Here is a 25,689-nt window from a genome sequence, read left to right on the forward strand (position 1 = left end):
TTATAATCTTCATATTCTTTATATAGCGATAAGGAAGGGAGGGATAGAAAAGATACTCATAATATCATTATGACTATGCCATATTTCATTAATAAAAGAGAGTAATACATCCACAAACACACATATATATTTCGAGAGAGAGAGGGCTTTATTATAAGTAGAGATAGCATTCTAGTAGTTGTATTGCTACTTGGGGACAAGGAACTCGAGAACTTCTTTAAAAGTTTTGCACCTTTGTAATAAAAGACCAAGGAATATCATTGTTATTTATAACTTCTATCACAATAATATAAATTCTGTGAGGACGACGTTCTCTAGTCATACCAACCAAACCGTTCACCACACGCTTGTAGATGAAACGATGTCCACTATTCTCGTTATTCTTTTCAACTACGAACCTTCCTGCATTCTGCACTACTAGGATATTGACATCTTTAATTGGTACTAAAGCATCTAAAGGCAACCCTTCCACACGGCTCATTCTAACACCTTTGGTAAATAGTTCCAAGAGACATTGTTAGGCTGATTTTGTTCATGAATACATAAGAATTTGATATTTATAGTTGTAGTTGAACGCTACTTAAATTGATAAAGTGAAATCTTACAATAGAGTCTAATAAAGCATTTGTCCATTAGAATAGGTTGGAATTAAATTCTTTATATCGAGATAATAGTTGTATTCTTTAAGTCATTGAGACTAGTGTTACTAGTACTTGTTAGTATATTTGAGTATAAATATTAAAATGATTAGTTATTAAATATTGTTTGAATTAAAGCGTTTATAATTCAAATGATCTTCATAACCTAATTCATAAAAAAATAAATAAAATAATTAGGAAGCATTTATGTGCTAGATCAAAATAAGATGCATAAAAAGAACTTGTCGTAATTACTTTATTCATGGACCTTTAATCTTAAAAGTAACTTAAAATATTGCAATATTGTGATTCAATAGCGAAATTAGGCACGAACTAAAAAAATAATATTTTTAAAAGATGGAAAAATTCATGAGCCAACCAAAATATGTATTCAAAGATGAAGAATTCACCACAACAATCACAAACAATATTAATTAGCATCTTGTCTTTTGGTTTGTCACATTTTCAAACATGAACAAACCTCAATTTCGAGTCTGTGAGTATTATGGATCATAATCAACAGTACTTTGCAAGTAGCTTTGAGCATTCACAAAAGGTCGAAAGTTGAATTTCTTTAGAATGGTAACCAAATAACCGATGATTATTGTTGAATTTCCAAAAAATACACCACAAATTTCATTTATAGATATAAATGGAACCATTGATATAAAACCCTGATTATATAATTGCATCATCACTAACAAACCCACCTCGGAGTGATCTTCACCAGAGGCTACAAATTAAGAAGCCTTCCAGGATTACTCAAAAGTGAACTTTTAAGACAAATGAAGCTATATTTGAGCAAGAAAAATCATGTTACATGTGTCTGGGATACCACGGAGACACCAATGCAAGCAATCGCTACCACCCGAAGTTTCTTTGATATTGTAGTTGGATCTTTGAGACTCATCCCTCAGATGTGAAAGAGTAGTTATATCCAACATTCTTAATTGTGTGCCTCTTACAGTACTCTCAACAAATGGATCGCTTGATCTATTCTACTCTACTTTACTTCCTCTTGATAACCGTGTGGTATTGACACAACTCATATTGCTGATAATCATCACTTACATCCAAAACAAGAGTATAGCGGTCGACTATCGTCAAGGACCCATTCACCATTTCCATTTCTACCGACCGAAAAGTTTTATTACATTCATTTCTTTCTCCTTTCTAACTTCTTCATTCTCACATTAAACTTTTTTTTATTTAAAAAAAATAAAAATAAACGTAAAAATGGAGAAAGAAGGAAGAAGAAAAGAGAAAACCCTTCATCTTGAAAGCTTATGAAATACTCTTTGACCGATGTAAAGAAAGCTCGAGAATAATTTATTCTCACGTCCCTCTTAGACACTTGTTGGATATATATCCGTCCTTCACATGTCGTATCATAATCATATCATGTCGTAAAAACTTCGTGATTATATCCTTCCCTAATTTATCATAGCCTTAACGTCCTTAGACATATCATAGTTGTGTCGTTACCTGAACGTACCTTAGTCTTAACGTTACAGGAACATATCCTAACGCTATCGTTCTATCAATCTATCATAATCATATCCCTTTCTACCCATAACCTAATCGTATTGTTTTATGAATCCATCGTGACCATATCGTTGTTATCAATCTGTAATACCCATAACACTTCGATACGTAACCAAACCATAACGTTTCATGAACATGTCTTACTCCTATCGTTACATTACGTTTAGTGCATCCTTCTCGTATCCTATCTCAAATATACCATTGAACACATGGTACCGTAAGTATTATCATACAATTCACATATTATAACATATCATAAGCATATCGATTCACAAACATTTCACACATATCAATATATATGACACTTGCAGAACCACGAGCACAGTCAACATCAAATATAACCATATGGATAGTAAGGTCACCTACCTGATTAGCTTAGGCTGGTGTCCCCAATTTATCCTTAACAAAGTTTGATTTGTCTTTTGTATTAAAGTCAACCTATATGAACATGACATCAATTTCAATCATTTCTCTAAATTTTTATGATGCTCTAGTGTTAGATTTCATGGGAAAATTGCGTCTTAAAATGTCTATATATCAAAACTGTTTAACACTTTCCAAATCTTGATTTTTTTGGCTGTTTGTTTTTTTTTTAGTTCTGTTTCTAATCTTACTTCGGTGTGTTTGTTACATTTTTTTTTAATTATGTTAGCAATTAGCAAATTTAATCAATTCATCCTTTATGTTTTTTTTTTTTTTTTTTTTTTTTTTTTTAATTATGTTAGTGGCTAATTTAATCTATTCTATTCTATTTTATTTTATTTTATTTTTTTTGGTATTGATGGACGTATCTTTCTAAAACCTACTAAATAAAACTAAATAATTTGTTAGGAGAGGATATGAGATATAACTTAAGGTTAAATCTCTTTCCATATGAGAATAACTCATTCTCATGTCCATCTTTCCTACCATGTACTAAATTAAGGATTTTATTTCTCTTGGGTCAAAACCATCCTTAAAGCACAAAATTGAGGTTGTAGTTAGTCAATTATAATATTTGACGTGCTAGTTTTCAAACTACTTTAAATGGGTGTAAAGAGAGCATGAGAATAACTTAAGTTCACTAATCTGACACGTGTTGGGCATGTACTGAACACTTGTTAATACAATGGATACATTACAAATTTATAATCCATCGTATCAGACACTTGACTTTGAATATATTTTGAGAGTGAAACATACATTAAGCTTTTTTTTAAATATACAAATATATAAACTTATTTATATGAATTTATTTCTAATATAAAATTGATAAATTTTTTGAAATAATTCTTTTTAATTAATGTATCATTGTCACATCGGTATCCTAGTTTTTTAAGAATGACATGTTACTGTTAGTAACAGAAAAAGAAAACGGTAAGATCAGAAGAATTGGGAGAAATCTCTCATCCAATTGAAGAATGACTAAATCAAATCTAATTCAAATAACTAGATCAAATCTAATCCAAATAACTCAATCAAATCTAATCCTAACAATCCCTCCCTTAAACCGAACACGAATAGTAATCAGTTTATATCTACGATCTCATACCAAACTTCCACCAGGTAACTTCATCAATTCCCATGTGCCATTTCTGTTTATAACTCCAGATCCCTGGCTTGCCTCCATTTCTCACTCTTCAATACTTCTCTAAAGTTTACAAAGTTTGCAGGTTCAGTAGGGGTAAACATGGCTGAGCTTCATCATCTTCTTTACAAAAAAAAAAAACATCTCCTATTGCATAGTCTCTCATCCAGACTGGTGGTCTCTTATTCCTTGCCTTATTCGAGCTAGGAGAGCTTGCTTCAGCCAAAGAGCCAGATGAAATATTTTCCTCTGCAGTATTTTCATCTGCCGCTTCTATATCATTATTTTCATATGCCACTTCTATATCCTTATTTTCATCTGCCGTTTCTATATCATAGAGTCTGTAAGCTTTTGACTCTTCACTAACTCCCAGCAAAACATAACTCAAACTCTTATCATCTAGCTTAGTTCTCTGAGCTGCCTCCTCTTTTTGTCTCTAAATCAACTCGAGCTCACAATTGTTCTTCTTCCTTCCGCTGCAGCTCCAGAACTAATCGTCGCTGTGTTTTTTCTACTCTTCTTCTTGTTAGAATCAATACCAGTTGTTAGGATCGCACAACAACGCACACGCTCGATCTAGATGAACACAAAGAAAAAAAGGATAGAGAAAAGTTGCAAGGAGAACTCTGGCTAAAAGGATTTTGTATTGATGACTTCAGGTATGTACAACAAGAGAGAGTACAGAGAATAGAAAAGTACATTTTCAAAGCTCTACCGACCAGATATATATATATGGTATAGTTTACTATAAATAGCTTTGCCAGATTTAGACATCTACTATATATAGCTATTTACCATATATAGCTTTACCAGATATAGCTTTACCATATATAGCTTTACTATATATAGCTTTACTAAATATAGCTTTACCGGATATAACCGTTGACCAAGTTATAAATAAGTATCAGGCTCCATAGCCTAACACTTCTATTCTCTTCCACCATTTTATCTAGCTCTTCTCTCTCTTTTCGTGCTTGTTCTTCTTTTTGTCTTGTAGCAGTAAGAGCGGCTTCTTTCTCTTTCTCAAGCTGCACATCAACATCATCAAACAACTTCGTGCGACCTTCCTCTATTCGCCTCTGTATTTCTAATTTAGTCTCTTCAGAGTTTAGCCTTTCTTCAACATTCTTCTGAATTAGTTCTTCCATCCTTCTAGCTGCATCTTCTTCTAACTTCTTCAACTTTGTTTCACGCCTTTTCTTCTCTTCTTCCTCTTTCTTAAGCTTCTCTATGGAATGATTCCGATCAGTGGATGCACGACTAGGACTGGAACTGGACGATTTGGGGAAAGGAGATAACGAGGAAGACCTACTTCTACGTTGGCGGCTGAGGGAACTTGAACGGCTGCTTCTCCTGGAATTGGTAGTGGAATGATAGGGGGAAGAACTTGGGTCCCTTCTGCTTCTCTGACTATGGCGATAGAAATTGGAGCGGTGAGTGTAGGACAGAGACCTTGAACCACTTCTCCCCATAAGTTTCAATTGAGTTTGAACGGCTGCTACAGGTTGAGATATATAGCATGCAATACGAACATTCGATTCAAAGACATCTTTGTCTCCATGATTAAGCCTCTCTTAGGATGAAACACCTTGCATGTTCCATTTTGAAACAAAAAGGTAACCCCTTTGCTTGCAATTTACCAATACTCAACAAATTGTTCCTCAGGTCTGGCACATAGAATACTCCTGTGATTATCATTATGATTCCATTCACTTCCAGCAGTACATTACCCTTTCCGGTTACAACCATGCTTGAGTTGTTGCCCAGCTTCACTGAATCTCTGAAACTTCGATCAAAATCTGAAAAAATATTTCTTCTTCCCACACATATGATTGCTACATCCCAAGTCAAGGAACCACATATCTTCTTTATTGGCCTTATTCATATTCACGTAAGCCTCATCGACATCTCTTCTTGACTCTCTACATAGTTTGTCTCATTCTCCTTGCTTTGACATTCCTATTGAAAATGTCCTAGCTTGTGACAGTTATAGCACTCTACTATGGCCTTGTTGAAGGTTTGTCTGCCTCGTCTGGTATTGCTTTGACATTCCCATTGAAAATGTCCTAGCTTGTGACAGTTATAGCACTCCACTATGGCCTTGTTGAAGGTTTGTCTGCCTCGTCCCCTTCCTATGCCTCTAAAGCTTCCACGACCTTGACTCCTTCCTCCAGCAGACTGCACAAGTGGACTCTCCATCGACATACTTTTATTATGACACAAGTAGAAGACTGTTGCTTCTAGTTTTAACTAGTTTAGGGCATGACTCTAATACCAAAATGTTAGTAACAGAAAAAGAAAATTGGAAAGATCAGAAGAATCGGGAGAAATCTCTCATCCAATTGAAGAATGACTAAATAAATTCTAATTCAAATAACTAGATAAAATCTAATCCAAATAACTCGATCAAATCTAATTCAAATAACTAGATAAAATCTAATCCAAATAACTCGATCAAATCTAATCCTTACAGTTATCATATCTATTTGGTATCATATTTATGTCTCGTATCTATATCTCATTTTTATTTTTGTGACTCTGAGATATTTTGCTTTTATAAATAGATATCTTCACGAAAATAAGTTTAATTTATGTTGAGATGGAGAATAAAAATTGACACTTAAGGACGGTGATACTTGGGACTTTGATTCCTCTTGGTGTGAAGCTTGCATCTTGCAATTACTTGGGTAGAGAATGTGTTTCACTTAAAATTCACTCAAGAGAAAATAATCAAATAACGAACCATATTTGAGAGAGGATAACTTTTTTTTTTTTTTTAATCTTCGAGAAATAAGAAACAATAAAAATTAAAACATGGCAGGAATGACATCTTCTTGAGTCTTTGTTTTGTTCTCCTAAATGTATATAAAAAATAAAAATCTTATATATTTTTATATATAATTTAAGTACCTATTTAATAAAACTCCATCCAAACTTCTACTCATAAATTTAATTATTATTTGTATACAATTGTTATTATGTAAGAAAATACACGTACAAAATGTCTATACTATTGGTAATACACTAGTCTCGGTTGTTTGACTAAAACAATGCAACCATTGCCCAAACTAAAGAATTTGATTCGAGGCTATCTCCTAATAGAGTGAGACTCAATTAGACTTTGTTGTAAGATTCGACCATATCAATTTGAATAGCGTTCTCCAACTATAAATATTGAACTCCAAAGTATTCACGAGCAAAGTAAGTTTGTTGAAACTATCTATAAAAGTGTTCAAAAGTGAGTCGTGGAGAAGATTTTCCTTAAAATCTAGTTCCAATTAAGGATTTCAATGATGAAGAAGTGCAAGCTATTGGAAGGTTTGCCGTGAAAAATTTCAGAGGGAAGATTTTCCTTAAAATATAGTTCCAATTAAGGATTTCAATGATGAAGAAGTGCAAGCTATTGGAAGGTTTGCCGTGAAAAATTTCAGAGGGAAGATTTTCCTTAAAATCTAGTTCCAATTAAGGATTTCAATGATGAAGAAGTGCAAGCTATTGGAAGGTTTGCCGTGAAAAATTTCAGAGGTGATAGATATAATTTAATTTACAAGCGTGTGGTGAATGGTCTTTTCAGTCCCATATAGGCCTTGACCCCAAATTTTATAGTATTGTGATAGAAGGTATAAATGACAATAATATTCATTGGTCAGATATTGCAATTGTGAAGAAGTTCCGTCATATGCATCTACCGCCATCCTATAAGCTCTTATCTTTTGAGGAATTCATCAAATTCCCTCTTCACAAGTATAATAACTACTAGATTGCTTTCTTTACTTACAATAAGTCCTCTCTTTTATCTATAAAAATGGCATAGCCATAATGATATAATAATCCTTATATAAGTATCTTTTCTTTTTCTCTCGTACCCACGGATACATAACATGTTAAATTAACTCATACTTAAAAAAATAATTTCTCTCTTTTGGAGATGCGAGGTATCGATCCCCGTACCTCTCGCATGCTAAGCGAGCGCTCTACCATCTGAGCTACATCCCCACAATTTTTACATTACAAAACCCTGAATTTCCCGTCATCAATAATAGTGAAAATGAAGAAATATTGCTACCCAACATGTCATGAATAAGGAAAAATTGAAAAGAAATAATATATTTAATAATAGATAGTCCTATTTTTGAAGGTGTAGGGTATCGATCCCCGTACCTCTCGCATGAAAAGCGAGCGCTCTACCATCTGAGCTACATCCCCATGATTTTTACATCATAAACCCTAAATGTCCCATCATCAATAATAGTGAAAATAAAAAAAATATCAAAATATTAATAACAAATAGTTTGGTTTGGTGATGTGGGGCATCAATAATTATGAAAATGAAAAAATATAATAACAAATTAAATACTTTCTTTTGGAGATGCGGGTTATCAATCCCCGTACAACTCGCATGCAAAGCGAGCGCTCTACCATCTAAGCTACATCTCCACAATTTTTACGTCACAAAACCCTAAACGTCTCATCATGAATAATAGTGAAAATGAAAAATATCGCTACTCATTATGTCATGAATAAGGAAATATTGAATAGAAATAAAATAGTAATAACGAATAGTTTCTTTTGGAGATGCGAGGTATCGATCCCCGTATCTCTCGCATGCTACAATCACATGATTTTACATCAAAAAACTCTAAACTTCCCGTCATCAATGATATTGAAAATGAAAAACTATCCCCGCTCATTATGTCATTAATAAGGAAAAATTTAAAAGAACTAATATATTTAGTAATCGTTTCCTTTGTTGATGCATGGTATCGATCCCAGTAATTCTCACATGGGATGCAAACGCTCTACCATCTAAGCTATATCCTCAATATTCTTACGTCACAAAATCCTAAACATCAATAATAGTGAAAATAAAAAAATAACGCTATTCATTATGTCATAAATAAGGAAAAATTGAATGGCAATAAAATAGTAATAACGAATAGTTTCTTTTGGAGATATGGGGTATCGATCCGATCCCTTTACCTCTTGCATGCTAAGCAAGCAATCTACCATCTAAGCTACATTCCCACAATACTTATATCATAAAACCATAAATGTCCGGTCATCAATTCTAGTGAAAATGAAAAAATATCTCCGCTAATTATGTCATAAATAAGGAAAGGTTAAAATATTAATAACGTATTTCCCATCCTACATCCCCACAATTGTTGCATCATAAAACCCTCAAATTCCCACCATCAATAATAGTGAAAATGAAGAAAATCTAGAGATGCAAGGTATTGATCCCCATACCTCTCGCATGCAAAGCAAGTGCTCTACCATCTAAGCTATATCCCCACAATTCTTATGTCACAAAGTCCTAAACATCTCGTCATCAGTAATAGTGAAAATGAAAAATTATCCGAGCTCATTATGTCCTAAATAAGAAAAAATTGAAAAGAAATAATATATTTAGTAATCGATTCAACTGGAGATGCAAGGTATTGATCCCCGTACTTTCCACATGGGAAATGAACGCTCTACCATTTGAACTACATCCCTACGATTCTTACATCAGAAAACCCTAAACGTCGCTTCATCAATAATTGTGAAAATGAAAAAGTATCTCTGCATATTATGTCATAAATAAGGAAATATTGAATAGAAATAAAATATTAATAATAAATAGTTTCTTTTGGAGATGGAGGTATCGATCCTCGTACCTCTCGAATGCTAAGTCGTACCTTTCTTACGCTAAGCGAAGCTACATCCCCACAATTCTTGGATCACAAAACCCTAAATTTTTCATCATCAATAATAGTGAAAATGAAGAAATATCGCTACTCAACCTATCATGAATAAGGAAAATTTGAAAAGAAATAATTTTCAATAATATATTTAATAATAGATAGTTTTATTTTGGAGATGCGTGGTATCTATCCCCGTACCTCTCGCATGCAAAGCAAGCGGTCTACCATTTGAGCTACATCCCCACGATTCTCACGTCACAAAATCCTAAACGTCTCGTCATCAATAATAGTGACATGAAAAACTATCCCTGCTCATTATGTCGTAAATAAGAAAAAATTGAAAAGAAATAATATATTAGTGATCGATTCATTTGGAGATGCAAGGTATCGATCTCCGTACTTTCCACATCGGAAGCGAGTGCTCTACCATCTGAGCTACATTCCCACGATTCTTACATTAAAAAATCCTAAACCTCCCGTCATCAATAATTGTGAAAATGAAAAATATCTCCGCTCATTATTTCATAAATAAGGAAAGATGTAATAGAAATAAAATATTAATAACATAGTTTACATATGTGTCACTTGTGTTATTTTAATGTATTTATTTACTTGGTAAATGTCTTTCATACTACAATCTCTTGAAGGGGCATTTTGAGAATCGAACTTTCATAGCACTAGACCAAATGCCCTTGTTATACCACTTGAAACGTATGTATGAAGCCTTAGCCTAATGCCCTTGTTATACCACTTGAAACGTATGTATGAAGCCTTAGGCCTAGGTATTATACCACTTGAAACGTATGTATGAAGCCTTAGCCTAATGCCCTTGTTATACCACTTGAAACGTATGTATGAAGCGCCTTAGGCCTAGGTATTATACCACTTGAAACGTATGTATGAAGCCTTAGGCCTAGGTATTATACCACTTGAAACGTATGTATGAAGCCTTAGCCTAATGCCCTTGTTATACCACTTGAAACGTATGTATGAAGCGCCTTAGGCCTAGGTATTATACCACTTGAAACGTATGTATGAAGCCTTAGGCCTAGGTATTATACCACTTGAAACGTATGTATGAAGCCTTAGGCCTAGGTATTATACCACTTGAAACGTATGTATGAAGCCTTAGGTCTAGGTATTAAGGTCGTATTGTATTGCAGGAAACACCTGAAGTCCTTGGATGTAGAATTTTTCTTGGAGAATAAAGCCTTGGGATGAGATGTTAAGAGCATGATGGTAAGTGTAAAATGTCGAATATGAAGTTAGGCTGATTTCGAATATGATGTCCTTAGATAAGAAAAGATTTAGACATAGGGGCATTTCAAGAATTGAACTCAAAACCTCTTGCACCCCAAGTGAGAATCATACCACTAAACCAAATGCCTTTTCTTGAACACCAAATATTTTTAGCTTCTACTTAAATATATATTTCACAAAAAGTTGAATCGTTATAATATACAAGGGTTATCAAATAAACCAACAACCCAACAAAAGAAACAAACTAATCAATTTTGGTTGGATTGATTCGGTTCAGTTCATTAGTTTGTTTGATTTAATTTTTCTATTTTGCCTCGTATGACAAGAAAATAAAGTTGTATTGAATGCACCTTAGTTTCATTTATGACAAACTCATATGAAACATAATTGCATTAATAATACTCACAGTTGGAGTCTATAAGCATTTCATGAATTTCAGTGCAATTCATGCTTCATTAAAGATGAGATAAACTTTAGTTAGGTAAGGGGAACTTTAAATTACTTCATCTGGACCTTCAATTACTATATGCTAGTTACAATCTTTTGGATTTACTAATTGGACACGAATTCATGGATTTAAGGAAATTTTTGTGTAATTATCAACTACAACTTATGTTTTCAAATTTTTAGCACATAATTTAGGTAGTTGTTTTTATGAGTCGTAAACTTGTTTCTTTGCATAATATGGATTTAGTTGAATTATTATTATCGATAAGATGGAGAAAGAAATTATCTTTGAATTGACTAATAGACCTAGGTTCATCGTTGTTGTCTTTTAACTTGTGATTTTGCAAAAAGCTTAACTAATATGAACTATCATGTCACAAGAACTTTAAGGTAAATTAAGAATATACCCCACACATCATTCAAGATGGCAATAAAATGGAGTTAAATTGAACGCACTTTAATTTCATGTCTAGCGTGTTCAAGATAAAACATAATTGTATTAATGATATTGAGCCTAGAGTCTATAAGAATTTAATGATCTTAAGAGAAATTCATGTTTTATTACAGGATACCAACTTTATTTATGGTACTAGGAATTCAAGAATCTAGATTTGCATCTGGTTAAGGAACAGTAAGATTTGAAAGTTTTGAATTCTAGACCAAATTTGTAACTAATTATTTCTTTTTATGACTAATTATAAATTAAGAGAAAAATATTTTTGTAAAGATAGATTTATCTCTAAAGCTTTTGTGACGAAACCATGTTCAGACTAGCAGTTTAAAGTCAGGAGATGCGGTCACAAGTGTGATTATTTTGAATGGGTTCGTAATAGAACTTATCATTGAGATGAGGGAGCCTTCAAAGGTTGTGCACTCACAGATGGGGTTGTTATGTAGCCTTAGTTTGTCGTTTGAGTTTTTTTGTATTTTTTTTTTTTTTTGTAATTGTATCCCAAACACTTTTTTTTGTTTGGATAAATTTGATCAACACCGTCTTATAATTTAATTTAATTTTATATTTAATGTTGTGTTGTTTTCTCCATCTCATTTTAATTTTAAACATTTTCTTTTTTTATATTAATTTACTTTTATTTTTATTTGTTTTCACTATCAATTTTAGTTTCTATTTGAGTTTGGAACCCTTAAAAGTTGGGTTGTGACATATTGATATCAGAGCAGCCAGATTTTAAATTATATAGATTTTTTCTTAGGATAAAGAGTCGTATATCTCTATGACTCAGCTCGATGACACGTCTCTCCGCGACCAAGTAAGCAGTATATGATATGTTGTAAAACTTGTATGAATTTATTGTATGTTTTGATTTTCGTGGTAGTTATAAAATGTCCTCGGACGTTAAAGAGTGAACGTTAACTATATAAGACAATACTGGATCAACATTATAGTGTCTAGATATGGTGAGGAGGAAAAGAGTGGTCATGAGATATCTGACTAGCCTTACGAAAACAGAGAGTTGTTGTTGCACAGGGCGAGACCTCTAATCCATGAAATTTTGGTACTAGAAATGAAGAAACTGGAGATGGTCCCCAAATGTCTGTATGGACCATTTCCAATCGCACTTTCTTTGGTTCCCTGGCAGCGTCAACCAGATTAACCCTACGGCGTGACAATCCTTGAGCTTCCACTCCTCCGTGGTCATGGTATCCAGCTTCACCCTAAAAATGGGTTCCTGAATATGTTTCTTGTACAGATAATCTTCAATCTGCATCTTCTAGAAACTGATATCGAATTCATCAAACTTTTCAATTCCAGTCTTTGAACTTTCCATCTTCACAGATCGTGGTGAATCTCTCCTCGCTCTGATACCAGTTATTAGAATCACACAACAACGCACACACTTGATCTAAATGAACACAAAGGACGTGATAGAGAAAATGTAAGAAGAAATATTGACTAATGGTTTTGTATTAATGACTTCTGGTATGCAAAGAGAGAATATGGAGAATGAGAAATGTACATTTAGAAAGCACTGACTAATGGGTATACATATTATTTCAGTTTATTATATATAGCTTCACTACATGTAACCGCCTACTATATTTAATTATTTAGTATATATATCTCTATCAGATTTTTACTATAAATAGTCAGCCTTCATATCCAACCTTCTAGAGCCCAAATAGTCAGGGATTGACATCCTGCTAGAACACAAAGTCATGTACATGCCCCTAGAAAAATGCCTAGTAGTAACGGAGTTTAACCCAACGATCATTCAGACAAACATCCATCAACCAAGAGGGGTGAAAATGATGACGATAGTACAGTTGAGAAAGAATCTTAGCCATGATGAATCTACACTTGCTGCCATTGTTGTATTTGAAAAGGGGAGCTCAAGTGTGCCAACCTCAACAAAAACTTTATTGCCACTACATGAACACCACGACCCAAAACAAGAAGGTGAGATATTGGGTTTTAACCCCACCAAGAGAGATAAATCACAAGATTAGTTTTATGTCGCCTACCACAAATAGATGTCATGCGGCTCAGCCTGAGCTAGTTGAATTCTACAAATAGCAAAATGGCATGTTCACAGTCGGGTTTATTTGACCTGCAAAGGCTCTTGTCAGTGATCACTCAAATGCTTGGCAAAGCCACCAAGCCAACACCTCTACTGAAGAAGGGAGACAAAAACAAACCACTAAAGCATCACATGTTCACGCAAAAATACCATCCAGACGGATGTAGAGAAGGGTCGACCACGATAATTTCAAAGCAAATAGAGAGTTATGATAAGTTAAGGTCAGATCAACTTTGAGTTCAAAGCAACAAGAACCAAAGACTGGTGCGAAAATTCTATGGACTAGTCGAAGTTATCCACAAGATTAGGAAGACATCATATAGGATCCAATTGCTCCTATAGATACAGACTAACCCTGTTGTCCACGTCAGTAACTTGAAACGTTATTATTCCGACCAAGAAAACATCAAGTAAAAGCAGGTGGTATGACATCACGCAAAGAAGAAATTGTTTCAAGTGAAGAAAGTAAGATAAACACCAACAGAGAAGACTTGATGAGTTAACAAATCGAGAAGTGATTTTCAATAGCTCCTAGTAGGTTGGAAAAGACTTCTCAATACTGAGATCAGCTAGAAGTGCGTCGGGAGACCTAAAGTTAGCCTCATCCTACAACGTTGAGTTTATGAAGAGCCGGTTGATAGAGATATTGACAAATTGTGTAAGGGTAGATGTCGCGGTCATGATTGGCCAAGGCATGTTGCCTGTGGCTGCATGTTAGATGTCTCAGCTATTCTTGTAAACGATTTGTGGTTCATGGTGACATGCTCATTTCAAATACCTTTTACTTTCTTTCATCTTAGATAAGCTTTTACTATTATTGTTGTGCCAATACGGGGTGTATGATTAGCCCTCAAAATCATATCTACACCCATCAGAACTAAAATGTCCCAAAATGTACTATAGGAGAACTTGACCAGTTGTTGTTTCTTCACTTTTAGCTTATAACATTGCTTTATTTGAAATTGTTTTTAACGTATTTCCTCGCTCACGTTTTCTAAAATATTTCTTCTAAATGTGATTCGAGCATACACTGCTATTGTTCGTTCAGTCTAAAATTTGCATGGTTGACTTGTTCATTGGATTAGAACAAATGTCACATAATCATTGTCTCACTACTGCAAGAGTGCGATTGTGACACTTGTCTTCCGTTCAGTTGTGGGCCGCATCTTCTGACTAGTTACGTGAGTTTGGCCTGGAGCATACGTGTAGGTTGAAAAAGAAATGGTTGGATGCTGATTGCAAATAAGGGTTGGGCCACGGAAGGCTAGGTTGATAAGCGAGAATGGCTAGGTTGATAGCAGGGTTAAAGAAAAGGCGAGTATGAAAAGACGTATCGCATAACCGTCCCTGTAAGCAGCTTCATTCTTTCTTGATCTATGAACCGACTTTATGAAAAAAATCAGTCTTTCGGCTGAAAGTGTGACTGTTGGGTATAGATAAGCAGGACCTCTTGGTTCGAGGGAAACCGGAGATGTTGGTTAAGAAAGCTAAGCAAGCAAGTACAGGACGGACAAAATGCACATACAAATTGATTGACATGATCCCTATCCCTCTCTCTTTGGCTAGTTTGCTAGTTGCACGATAAGTGGAAAAGCATACCAGGTAGGTAAAGAAAGGCTGCTCGATCTCCTGTAAGGCACACCCTCAACGGCGAGCTCACCAGGCAATGCTATAAGTGCGATAGAAGTCCAAGATTTCGTCTACTACGGACCAGGAAGCTCTTGGAGGAGCTAACATGAAATGAGAAATACATTCGATTACGACAACTAATAGATAGCAAACTTTTTGGTAGAAACTGAATGATCCCTTGGCTCGGGCAAGAAAAGGAAAAGGTAGTCGTACTCCTACCTTTTCCGTCGGACGATAGGAAAGTTTGAGCTAAAAGATTGAACCACACCTGGTAAGAAAGGCGCGCTTAGCAGGTTTCTCCAAACGTATAAACAAAAAGAGAAAGCAACCGGTCCTAAAGAGGTCAACGGATACGTGCTTTTTCCTTTCGTTTAGCGAGATAGCTTACCAGCTCTTTCGGCTCATAGCAGCAGTATGAAAAGCGAAATCCTCATCCTGAGTCGAGTCCGCATTGCCATACGAATCGACATCGGCCAAATCAAGAGCTACTATTTTTTCTTTAACGAAAGCGGATCTAACAGTTTCGATAAAACCAACCTCTTTTATAGAAGGAGTCGCTCTGCCTTGATCACCGTGGATATATGCAGCTCCCGCTTTACCTTTGCCTATCGTGAAAAGGAAAGTTCCCTCACGATAGGCCCTCCCAGCTCCCGAACGTCTTTCTATCAATCGAGAGAGGTATAGAATAGTACAACAAACCAACAAGACAAGAATGGACTCATAAGATGGGCGGTCAAGGAAACGATTTCATTTGTGTTATCCGCCAAGGAAATGATCAAGGAATTCTCTATACACGGCTGAGAGATGACCGTATTGTTGCACATCCTGAATAAAGTACCGTAGGCAAGCGAAGCTTTTGAAAATGAAAGCGTGTAGAACTCAGATCCACTTTCTCTTCGATTCGTAAACTTCGGATCTGATCATCCTTTCGTCTCCAGGTGACTGAGAGAGAATTTAGGCCTGGCGTGCATCCGATTCGGTCAACAATAAGGTACAAAGCGGATTGATAAAATGGGCTTGAAGTTCCATTGTCGTTAGGTCGAAGATCTCTACTAGGTTTAGTGCACTTTGGTAGTTGCGAATGTTGCCATAATTGAATGTCTTTCTCATTCGAAATTCTCTCTTACCAAGCACTCATACTCGCCAAGGTTGAGGAGACAGTCCGTGAGCTAATTGGGTTTCGAGATTGCATATACGCGAAAAGAGCTCACTTTCGACTTTCTCCTCGGCGTTTTATGCTCGGTTATGGTTCAGGAAAGGGTCTCATCTCTTTCATTGGAGCACATTGATGCCGAAGGAGTCTTCAGAACCGGTGGAGAGGCTATGATGACTTCAGGCTATTCAAATAGCATGGCTGATACCACAAAGAAAGGGTATCTAAGTCACACTAGTGGAATAGATTTTTCATAATAATTATCTCGATATATGATACCAAAAACCTGCCTGATGACCGATAAGGTAAGAGGTTTCAAAAGACAAAAGAATGATAATTCTACGTGTGATAGAAAAGGAGATCTTTTTTTTTTCAGTGTGCGTGGTTCGTCTGCCTTCTTGACCACGGATAGGCTTTGGGGATTTGCACTTCGGCCCCTTAGAATACCACATCAAGGTGACAGGATTCAAACCTATGGCTCTCTGAAACTTCTTCCTCGGTTATTTGGGCGCATCTTTCTTAAAAGGATTGTGACGACAGATGACCTATGTGACGAGAGCGGACAACATGCCTGCCTTCCTGACCACGGATAGATGACCACGGATAGACTACGGGGCTTTGCACTTCGGCCCCTGAGAATGGCTCTCTGAAACTTCTTTATAGGTTATTTGGGCCCATCTTTCTTAAAAGGATTGTGACAAGAATGGCTCTCTGAAACTTCTTTATAGGTTATTTGGACTCTTTCTTAAAAGGATTGTGACAAGAATGGCTCTCTGAAACTTCTTTATAGGTTATTTGGGCCCATCTTTCTTTAAAAGGATTGTGACAACAGTAATGCTCGGCTCTCTGAAACTTCTTTATAGGTTATTTGGGTCTTTATAGGTTATTTGGGCCAAACTTCTTTATAGGTTATTTGGGTCTTTATAGGTTATTTGGGCCCATCTTTCTTAAAAGGATTGTGTTCTTTATAGGTTATTTGGGTCTTTATAGGTTATTTGGGCCAAACTTCTTTATAGGTTATTTGGGTCTTTATAGGTTATTTGGGCCCATCTTTCTTAAAAGGATTGTGACAACAGTAATGCTCTTTTTGAAGTCCGGCCCTTCCAAGAATATGGTTCATTCTGTATTCTCATCTTATTGGTTCAATGTTTAAAAACCACATTTTAAATCATATTATCTTGCATAATTCATTTTGATATAATATTGTTGGGGGCATTTTGAGAATCGAACTTGAGACCTCTCACACCCAAAACGATAATCATACCACTTAGACCAAATGTCTTTGTAGTAGATTTATAATTCTTAGTTGCTAGTCTATATATTTTCCGTGCCTGAATATATGAAAAATTTATAGAAGTTGAAGGTGCATTGCCACGCAGCATTCCTTTGGGTTAGGCCCCATTAATAACTATTTTGTTTTGTTGTTTTTTTTTTCTTTCAAAATTGTGCTTTATTTTTCTTTTGGAGGGGCATTTCGAGAATCAAACTCGAGACCTCTTGCACCCAAAGCAAGAATCATACCACTAGACCAAATGCCCTTATTAATGACTATATATTAAGTTGTTTATGGAATGTATCATCATTATTTCATTTATTTTCTTTGTTAATGAAATCCATGAGCAATTATTATTATATCTTTTAGATCTTTTAGATCTAGACCGCTGTTAAATTATTTACATAGGGTTTGCGATAATTACTGTAGAGAATAGAAGTTATTTAAAGAATAGAAGTTAATTACTGTAGAGATAAGAAAAAAATAATAGAATTACTATAGAGAGAAGAAAAAATAATAGAATTACTGTAGAGAGAAGAAAAAAGAATAGAAGTTATTTTTATTTTCTACAAGTTAATTACCGTAGAGAGAGAAGAAAAAAGAATAGAATTACGGTAGAGAGAAGAAAAAAGAATAGAAGTTATTTTGGAGTTCTTATTTTTTATTTTTTCGTGTAAGTTTTAGTATGATAGTTCCATTTGAGATCGTGGAGTACACAAAGAAGTTATTTTGGAGTTGTTATTTTTTATTTTTTCGTGTAAGTTTTAGTTTGATAGTTCCATTTGAGATCGTGGAGTACACAAAGAAGTTATTTTGGAGTTCTTATTTTTTATTTTTTCGTGTAAGTTTTAGTTTGATAGTTCCATTTGAGATCGTTGTGATAGTTCCATTTGAGATCGTGGAGTACACAAAGAAGTTATTTTGGAGTTCTTATTTTTTATTTTTTCGTGTAAGTTTTAGTTTGATAGTTCCATTTGAGATCGTGGAGTACACAAGTGAAGTTATTTTGGAGTTTTTATTTTTTATTTTCTAGTGTAAGATTTAGTTTGATAGTTCCATTTGAGACATATATTACACAAGTAAATGATATTAAGAGCATTATCATTCAATGATAATATACTTGGTTGAGACATATATCGTGGAGTACACAAGTATATGATATTAAAAAAGAAAACATAGGGGCATTCCAAGAAGTAAACTCAGGACCTCTCGCACCCTGAGCGAGAATCATACCACTAGATCAAATGCCCTTTCTAAAAAATATTCAACATTTTTAGCTCCTACTCAATATATTTTTTTTCCTGAAGTTTGAAATCTATTTTCTTGAGCGGTTGTTGGACTACAAAATAAAAAGTTGATGGTCTAGTATTTTACTTGTAAGTAAGGCTTGTAATATTGAATTGTTCTAATATGCAAGTGTTATCAACTACAACCCAACAAATGAATCAAACTAATCAGTTTGGGTTGGGTTGGATTTATTCGGCTCAGTTCATCAGTTTGTTTGATTTAATTCTTCTATTTTTCTTCGTATGACAAGAAAATGAAGTTGTATTGAATGTACCATAGTTTGATTTATGACAAACTCATATGAAATATAATTGCATTAATAGTACTAAGAGTTGGAGTCTATAAACATTTCATGAACTTAAGTGCAACTCATGCTTCATTAAAGACGAGATAAACTTTAGTTAAATAACTGGAACTTTAAATTACTTCATGTAGAGCTTCAATTACTCTATGTTAGCTACTATCTTTAGGATTTACTAATTGGACAGAGTTCTTGGATTTAGGGGATTGTTTTATGTAATTTTCAACTACAACTTATGTTTTCAAATTTTTAGGTCATAATTTAGGTAGTGGTTGTATATTATGGATGGACACTAGAGTTTCTATCCCGTTCACCACAACTATTCTAGTTTTTGTTTGAAGGTTATAATTGTCATCTATGTTGTATGGCAATAAAATTTGTTTAGATGAAATTTTAGTTAAAGTTGCATATTTTACTTCTTGCGAGTAAAAAATTTGTTTCTTCGCATAATATGAATTTAGTTGCAAAGTTATTAGGAATAAGATGGAGAAAGAAATTTTCTTTAAAATAATAAATAGACCCAAGTTCATCTTTGTTGTTGTCTAATTGTGATTTTGCAAAAAGCTTAACTAATATGAAATATCGAGGTAAATCAAGAATATATCCTACACGTCATTCAAGATGACAATAAAATGGAGTTAAATTGAACGCAGTTTTAGTTTCATGTTTAGTAGGTTGAAGATGAAGCTTAATTGTATTAATGATATTAAAGAGAAATTCGTGTTTTATTAGAAGAGACCAACTTCATTTAAGGTACTAGGAGTTTAAACTACTTCCATTGTAATTTCAATCACTCCACAATGATTACAAATTTAGGGTTGGCTAATTGGACATCAATTATCAACTTTAGGTTATAATTTAGGTAGTAGCCATTATAATATTGATAACTCTCTAAAGTAGAGTTATATCAAGTCTTTTTATAGTTAATATTGCACTCTTATTCACAATTTTCTCATTTATTACCCATTTATTCTACTACTTAGTGAGCATGAAATCGTTTATTGGGGTCTAACATGAAAAAAAAAATATGATTTGGCATAAATCGATCTTAATTGTATATTTAGTTGAGTTATATGGTAAAATTTCAGAGCTAAACCATGTGGGAGTAGCAAATTTGGAAACAAATGGGGGATGACATGAAAAGTTTAAATCCACGTCATCAGTCCAAGTGGGTCATTGACTACCCAATGAGGAACATCCTATGTGGACTACTTATTCCTTTTCAGCCCTAAAGGGGAACCCATGCTCAATATAAAAGGAAAAGGAAGACCAACAGGAGAGGAGCCACATTTTGGGGGAGAAAATCGAATTACACAGCAGCAGCCTCTGCTGTGAAACCAGAGAAGAAGAAGAAAACACTAATCCAGCAGCTGTTGACAGCAGAAAGAAAAGGAGACCAACAAGGATTGATTAGGGCAAAGAGGTGGACGTGAGAGCTCAAGAGAAGGGAACTTCCATTGACGAACGGCAACAAACCGGGATAACTCTCTATTTCCTTGTTCTCTTTCCTTATTCCATCAATTTTACATGATGAAGATGTGGATTTCTCTATTTAATTCAGTTTGTTTGGAGAGCTAAACTTAATAAGGGAGGCGAGAGAGTTTTATATAGTTTAAAGTATGTTGACGGTATGATTTTAGTTTATTAAAGAGTTGTTGTTAATAGCCCTAAGCAATGCTCCTAACGTTCTATTAACCACCTTAGTTTGCTCGTTAATCTTAAGATGACATGTAGTTAAAAACAATAATTTGTTACCCAATTTATGACTTAATATTCTTATAAATAATAGCCCTAGGCAATGCTCCTAATATTTTGTTACCCAATTTATGACTTAATATTCCAAAAGTGACTTAAAAATTTAACATCCCTATCTTTTTTTGTGTGCAGCAAACATTGGCAACATTGACTACAAAACTTATAAACATCGTGCTTCATGGCAAAGGTCATATGGATCGTGATGAGCATTTTCTCCCATATCTTGGTTTCGCTAACTAAAGTTTTCCAATAACTCCGAAACTTCATTACCTTATTTAACCTCTTGGGATAAGGATTCATATAACATTTCATAAAATAAGATCTACCGATGAATTAAATAGCATTTGAAGGTCATCTAGGTCATGAACCGAAGGTAAATTACCTTAGGGGCACTATGGTCATTTTACACTGTTTCTTGGTTTACCTACTTATCCTTATCCAATGACCACCAAATTTGACTTCTAACCTCAACATACTATAATATGCTCAGTATTAAAATTTGATAGGCAGCGGAGCTCATATAGTGGGTTATTTTAACGTTACTTAAATCTCGAGCTATTTGATCGGTTCAGGGTCTTAACTCATGGTTCTTTGAGTTTTTCTTTCATATATCCTTAATATATACTTGGTTTAGGGTTCATATGAAAATTCAAGTGATTTCTACAAGTATTTCTTAACAAAAAGTCCAAGGTGGCTACTTGCCTCGTCGTCGACGTTTGGGACGTCCATTCTTGAGCTTCCAGTATCTAAATTACTTCAAAATTTCCTTCCACGTACTTCTTATTGTGTCTAGTTTCTGAAACCATAAGATTTTCTATGAGAATCGGTCTGGAATGGGGTTAAAATTGAGAAAACCCGAGAAAAGGTCAAATTTTGAGTTGACTTGGACAGTTCAGTTGAACTGGCCATATCCTCGTTTTCTTCCTCTAAACAGGAAGAAGATGCGCATTTTTCACGTCCCCGCCATCTGAAACTCGGCCTGTACAGCCACATTTACAGCGTTTCGCTCCTCAATTTCTTCGTGAAACTTAAAGATTGGTATTACAAGGAAGGGCTAGTGATTGATTTGATACCTTCTCGTGGATCGTAGCCAAAGATATTCGCTTCCAAAGTTCATCCAAAATCTGATTTATCGCTGGAGATAAAACAAAGGATTTCTTAATAGGGGTTTCAAGGCCCTATTTCTTCATCGAACCTCTTCCATATCCTTTCTTCAGACTAAAGGAATTGGTTTGGAGGAACGTCTTTGAATGTAAGACGTTAATTTTCAAAAATTGTTCTCGGTATTCAACTCACTCGAAACGCCAGATTTTTCAATCTCTTGGGTAGCTTGTTTTACGATGTTTCCTCTCTCGATTCCTTCATCAAGTTTACTCAACTTCTTCCTCTAAAGCTAGAGGATCCTTAATTTGAAGGAAAAGAGATCGTAGATAGGAATTCGACTCTTATCCCCAATTTAATTTCGAAACCTATTTCCTTCAATTCGACACGCTCTCGAGGTTACTTTTCTTTGTGGTCTTCTATGGAAGCATTCCTTGGAGGTGTAGAAACTGATTGGAATCATTCTTGCTCGACGAATCATCATATATCCTCGGATTGGATTTTCAAGTTTTACTTGAAGTTCTTCAATGGTTGATTGAATTGGGGGAACTTGTGGGTAATCTTGTTTAGAAACGGTAGGAATAAGTTTGAAGAGAAATGGTGGAGGATTGCTCTCAAATTTGGAAGAAATCTGAAAGTAGGAGACCCATAATCTAAACGCTTATTGCCCTCGATTGGGGGATCGACCTTTCTCGATTCTTATTACTTATTGTTTCTCCTACTTCAGACTTTATATGAGGAGCTTAAACCGACATTGAGAGCTCCAGATTCTTCGTTATTTAGAAGTTTGAAGAGAAATGGTGGAGGATTGCTCTCGAATTTGGAAGAAATCTGGGAGTAGGAGATCCACAATCTAAACGCTTATTGCCTTCGATTGGGGGATCGACCTTTCTCGATTCTTATTCCGTATTGTTGCTCCTACTTCAGACTTTATAGGAGGAGATTAAACAGACATTGAGAGCTCCAGAATCTTCGTTATTTAGAGATCGAACTTTTTGGATAATTTTTCGGAGATATCAACTCCGATCATAGCCTTACCGACCTTGGCTTTGAATACTAGTCGTTGGATGTGATGATCCGTGCATGTTCGTTGTAGATCATATCAAACTTTGGAGGAGATCCGACGGTTGAAATTTGTGTTCGAAGGATTTTTCTCGGATGGTCACGGTAGATGCTCGGATTCTAATTAGAGTGGCATTTCTGTAATTATCCATTCTTCTAGGGGTATTTTGGTAATTTGCCACTTTTCAAATATTTTATTATTATTTTTCTCGAAAAATCCATAAATTTTCTACAAATTCCTCATCGCTTTTTTATCATTTTTTGCTTATTTTGAATCTAGAGAAGAACAAAAAATACTAGATTAAAAATAGAGGTTAGTCCATGGCCCACACTCCAAAGTCCACTCTCATCCACGACCAACTCTTAGTTACTTGAAAAAAAATGATAAACATGGAGTGAGTAAAACTTAGTAAGTAGCTTACTCGTAGTTTCTTAATCGCGACCTTAAGCTAGGATATTACTTCTTGTTATGTTTTCAGGATCTTAGAACTTAGAGGTCATCGTGTCATGTATCATATACTGATCCTGAAAACCTTCCGCTAAAATAACCTTCAATTTTCTCCCCATGAACACATGAGTGGTGTCGTCATAATCATGTAATCCTACTGGTAAATCGTAGTGCAGGACATCTCGTTTAGCTGATGGGAAAGGTAGGCCTATCATAACATCCAGCTCATGATACATATTCCAGGACATCCTACCTAAAGAGGAATAGGGGCCTTTTAGTACACATCGTAATGCAGATAATGGTTACTTATGGGTATGGATCCCAGCAACTTATTTAGCATGTTATTCACATAGTTCTAGGTACTTGGTACATGGATTATTGATGAACCTAGGTTTATACATAATGTCATGGGTTAGGCTTTAGGAGTTGAGGTTTTAGCTTAGGAAAACATTAGAGGGTAACCTAACGTGGACTAATTCGTGTGAAAACGTACTAGCACTTTGAGGACCACTTTCCTTCACCAAACTTATGGGTAAACTTATTTAGAAGGTGCAGGAACAAGTTTGGAAATGAATAGTGGACTATAGTTCTCAAATTCTAGGTAAACCCATGAACACGATACCCCAAAACAAAAAACTCGTATCTCTCGATTGGGTACTCGATTAAGCTTGTTTCTTGCCCCTAATAGTCTACCCTTATTCATAATTTATAGACGGATTTTCCACTACCATTGAAACGTCTAGAATTTCTATAATTTCATTCTTGATTTTTCTGAATCTTCTGCCAGAAAAGTCTTCTCGGATTGGAGCCTTCCTTTTTTAAGCAACTTGTAATTCTTATTCTATAAAAAATTTAATGATTCGGGAAGTTTATACAAATTAGAAAAAGTACAATTTTCTCAATGTTTTTTCAATTTTACTTGTTCTTTACTTCTAGATACAACCTAGTAGGGATTATACACTGTCTCCGAGACCTTGAGTGTTGCAAATTCTCCTCTCTTTTGAAAACTTTCAGTCATCAAAAGTGTTTATTCTAAAATAGGTCAAGGTACAAGGTTCTTATTTTCCTTCTGTTTCCCAAGTGGCTTCTTTTACTCTATGATTCTTCCATAGGACCTTAACAAGAGAGATTTCCTTGTTTCTCAATCATTTGACTTTCTTGTCTATTATTTGAATCGGGTCTTTTTTATAAGTTAGGTCATCTCTCAAGAAGAGAGTTTCATGAGCCAGTATGTGCGAACGATCTAGGGTATACTTCCGTAGTATGGATACATGAAAGATATTATGTACTGCAGACAAGTTTGGGCATTGCCCGATTCTATAGGCCACAGATCCAATCCTTTCTAATATCTCAAAGGGACGGATAAACCTAGGGATTAGCTTCCCCTTTTTACCCTACCTGAGCACCCCTCTCATGGGGTGCTACCTTTAGGAATATATGATCCCCTACCTACAATTCCATGTCCTTGCGCCGTAGGTCTGCATAGCTTTTCTCTCGGCTTTGTGCGGTTTGTATCCTAGCTTTAATCTTCTGGACTGCGGTGTTGGTACTTTGCACCAACTCTGGCCCAATAGTTGTCGTTTGCCTCCCTTCTTCCCAAAAGATAAGGGATCGAAATCTTCGTCCATAGTGAACCTCGTATGTGGCCATTTGTATGGTGGCTTGGCAAGTATTATTATAAGTGAATTTCATAAGGGGTAGGTACTTATCCGAGCTTCCTGCAAAATCCATCACATATACCCTCAACATGTCTTCCAATATTTGCTTGAGCATTTCTGTTTGACCATCTGTTTATGGGTGGAATGTCGTACTATAACTGCGTACCCAATGCCTTAGTTGAATTTTCCAGAAGCGAGATTTAAATCTTGCATCTCGGTCTAATACTATTGCCTTTTGTTGAATTTCCAGAAGCGTACCCAATACCTTTACTGATAAATATTCATTTTTAATGTTAGCAAGAGTAGCTCAGTTGGGAGATTGTTAGACTGAAGATTTGAAG

General features: G+C 35.1%; 2 non-coding genes across 2 annotated transcripts; both read right to left on the reverse strand.

The window, feature by feature from the left end:
• Positions 1-7,673: 7,673 nt before the first annotated feature.
• On the reverse strand, positions 7,674-7,746 carry TRNAA-AGC (transfer RNA alanine (anticodon AGC)). The gene has a single exon. It is a non-coding gene; the product is annotated as a tRNA-Ala (tRNA).
• A 10,183-nt stretch (positions 7,747-17,929) lies between these two features.
• On the reverse strand, positions 17,930-18,001 carry TRNAP-UGG (transfer RNA proline (anticodon UGG)). The gene has a single exon. It is a non-coding gene; the product is annotated as a tRNA-Pro (tRNA).
• Positions 18,002-25,689: the final 7,688 nt, after the last annotated feature.

Source organism: Cucurbita pepo, chromosome 10 (genome assembly GCF_057944985.1).
Source record: "Cucurbita pepo subsp. pepo isolate OVF chromosome 10, ASM5794498v1, whole genome shotgun sequence".
NCBI classification, from domain to species: Eukaryota; Viridiplantae; Streptophyta; class Magnoliopsida; order Cucurbitales; family Cucurbitaceae; genus Cucurbita; species Cucurbita pepo.